This window comes from Triticum dicoccoides, chromosome 7B (assembly GCF_002162155.2).
Source record: "Triticum dicoccoides isolate Atlit2015 ecotype Zavitan chromosome 7B, WEW_v2.0, whole genome shotgun sequence".
NCBI classification, from domain to species: Eukaryota; Viridiplantae; Streptophyta; class Magnoliopsida; order Poales; family Poaceae; genus Triticum; species Triticum dicoccoides.
In genome coordinates, this window is record NC_041393.1 from 342,617,302 (window position 1) to 342,620,471 (window position 3,170).

The following is a 3,170-nucleotide window of genomic DNA, read 5'->3' on the forward strand; positions in this document are numbered from 1 at the left end:
AGCCGTTGAAATATCACAACTCTAAAGTGCTAAATCCCTACCGTTTATTCAATTTGTTTCTCACTCTGCTGGTCTCCAAGCGATTAAGGCTACAAATTATTCTAAGTGAACGTAAAATATTTGCATAATCATTTTACTCTAGAGTTGTGAAACTTTTCCTTGATGGTTGTATGTGTCACTCTGGCCTTCCTATCAGGCATACATGGTTGAGATATCGTAGGTTCTCCGGGAGTTGAGCGGCTTTTGCATGATGGCTCTACATGGAGTAATTGAGCTCGAGCTCAAATGAGCTCGTTATCCTGGATGTTCGACAGTGCATCTGGATCTGAGCCATCTGTTTATACGGGCGTTGGAGTGGCGCTAGAAAAATGCACACTGTAGATAAATACATTCGCAACAGGGCTGAGGTTGGGCCAGAGTTAACGTTCGGGTCGGCGTCCGTTAGTCCCAGCGGAGGTGGGACGTGGATCAGAATCGCGTGTCCCCGCCTGGTCCATGGCCCTGGAAGTTAGCTTTTCCGTCGGGTGGGGACAGGCAGACAAATTGATTGCAGGATCCAGAGTGTTCTTTGCCCAGAGCGGTGCTCATTTGGAAACAGGGGAGTCTTCGGCGGAGAGAGAAGAGCGCCGGCGGCGATCCACCATGGAGTTTCCGATGCATCCAAGCGGCAGGTACGTAGATCTTTGTTTCCCTGGTGGATTCGTCGCAAATCTTACCCGTATGGCTTTGGTGGCTGAACGGATTTGATTTTGGCTTGAATCAGATCCAGTGTCCTTGAGGAACTAGGAGAGAGCTTGGTGCAATGGTGCCGGCCGCTGTAGCGCCTGGGCTGAGGGGAGGTGCTACGGTGGAAGAGCAGCAGGTGTAGCAGCCAGGAGCGGTGGATAGCGCGGACGCTCAGATTTTCGCCACCAATGAAGCGCTGGTGTGCAGGAGGGATAACCGCCTGGTTGGACTAAGAGGTTAGTGTTGGATTTGTATTTCAATCAGTAAAATAGGAATTTACATAATAGTTAGAATGAGTGGGTAAATCCTGCCATTAGAACAACTAGTGATGTTGCTGTCAGCAAGCAGAACCGTGTTTACTGAACCCAGGCAGTTCATATGAGAAAATGCTGATTGTCGATTTGAGGGAGTTAATATGTGAATTTGCTACGTTTGCAGTGATATTCAGGGAATCATGCTTACTGCCCATGAGACATTTCATATAAGGAAATGCTGGTTACTGAAATCCAGGCAATTAATATGTGAAGTTTGATGCGTTTGCAGGCTGGGGATTAGGGCTGAGGCACCGAGAAGAACACCCTGCCCAATCGCGTCAGTGTGTTTGAGAAGGCTATTCGGAGTTATGCCGACAATCCAGCCGAGAATGTGATCACACCAGTGCTTGGCACTACTTTCAGACTCTCCAGGTGAGGCTTGTGACTTCTATAATTTGTACTCATGGGCGAAAGGCTTCGGCATCCGATATGAGAAGAGCCGGCTGAATGTCGAGAGGACGAATGCATGCGGGAAATAGTGTTAATTCGGTTAATCTCGGGAAGGGAGTGTGGTGCGGATGGCTTTAGGGAGGGACAGATCCCCACAAGTCTCGGAACTCTCCACGGTGAAGATGAATCCACATGCCCCTGGATGGAACAAGAGGTAAGCCTGATGCTTGTTAGTTCATTCCACCGTAGGACATAGAAGGCGAATTCAGTATGGCAGGCAGGTGGGATGATTTAGCGTAGTAATGGATGTGCAAAAAGAATTTAGGTATGGCCAGGTAGGTGTTGAAAAACCATCATGTGGAATGGAAAGGAAGTTTGTGTGGGCTGTAGTATGGTGAAGCACATGCCAGTTTCTGGGCTGAAAAAATTGTACAGATTTAGATGCAGGCAAGTTCTGGCATTCCTGTAGGTAAGAGCCACAAAATTTTAATTGCATTGCTAAGGCATGTTTTGATTGATCGTATTTGCTGTCAAATTTAGTATGTTCGGCTGTAATGAAGCAAAAAAAAAGCGGTTGTTGCAGATTGAGGACTGGATGAAGCTGTTGCTGCACCTAGTAGAGCCCCGTGTCCACCGCGCGTCAGTGCTTTCGAGAAGGCAGTGCGCCGTTATGCTGAGAACCCTAGTGCTGCCGTATCTTTGAGTATGATTCTCTTTGAATAATCATAGGTTTGGTCTAACTGAGGAGTTCCCAGACTACGCACCCCGGTGTAATGCTTATAGATGATGTCTTTGTTATACGCAGTGAATTTAAATAAAAGTAATCATAGGTTTGGTCTAACTGAGGAGTTCCCATACTACGCACCCCGGCAATATGTAATGCTTATAGGTGGTGTCTTTGTTATACGCAGTGAATTTAAATAAAAGTATACCATGTGGATTGTCAACTACTCCCTCCGTTTCTAAATAATTGTCTTTCTAGAGATTTCAACAAGTGACTACATACGGAGCAAAATGAGTGAATCTACACTCTAAAACATGTCTAGATACATCCGTATGTTGTAGTCCATTTGAGATGGCTAGAAAGACAATTATTTGAAAACAGAGGGAGTATATACCCTTAAAGAGGGTTTATATTTTATTCATTTGCATTGTACAATAATCAGCTTTCCAAACAGAAAAAAGGCATTACATCTTAAAACTTTGTTGCATATAAGAAGTAACATATAGAAGCAAACTGGAAATGATACATTTATTCTCACCCTATGTGATGCATCTTGCACAAGAGATGTACGCATTGACAATTTACTAATAAGATTAAACGCCGCAGTTAATATATATTTACAAAGAAAGATGTACACATTGCTATCTCATACCAAGACCGGGCATGTTACAACCATTGCCATCTTATACCATTCTAGTGCGGTCGCCAGCGAGATTGATACTGGTGATGATATGATTTAAAGCTCGTGCAAATTCTTGCACATGACTTGGTTGTGGTTTAGCAATTAATCGGCATATACTATGCTAACCAAATGTAGCACTTAGTTTAGAAAGCAACATAGCATGTGAATATTTCAGTACAGGGTGTTCAGTAAAACAAGAATCTGCATGACGACGGTCTACTCAAGATAACATGTCAGATTATAATTCAATATACCACCACTTAATCACTGAATATGCCAGCTTTACTGTATTATACATGGGCAACCTTTCTGAAGTCCCTCTGCCATATTTTAG

The 3,170-nt window shown here is 44.1% G+C and overlaps 1 long non-coding RNA gene across 1 annotated transcript; it reads left to right on the plus strand.

Moving 5' to 3' along the window:
- Nucleotides 1–431: 431 nt before the first annotated feature.
- Nucleotides 432–2,359, plus strand: LOC119335277. The gene is made up of 3 exons (XR_005161794.1): nt 432–671; nt 764–962; nt 1,270–2,359. It is a non-coding gene; the product is annotated as an uncharacterized LOC119335277 (long non-coding RNA).
- Nucleotides 2,360–3,170: the final 811 nt, after the last annotated feature.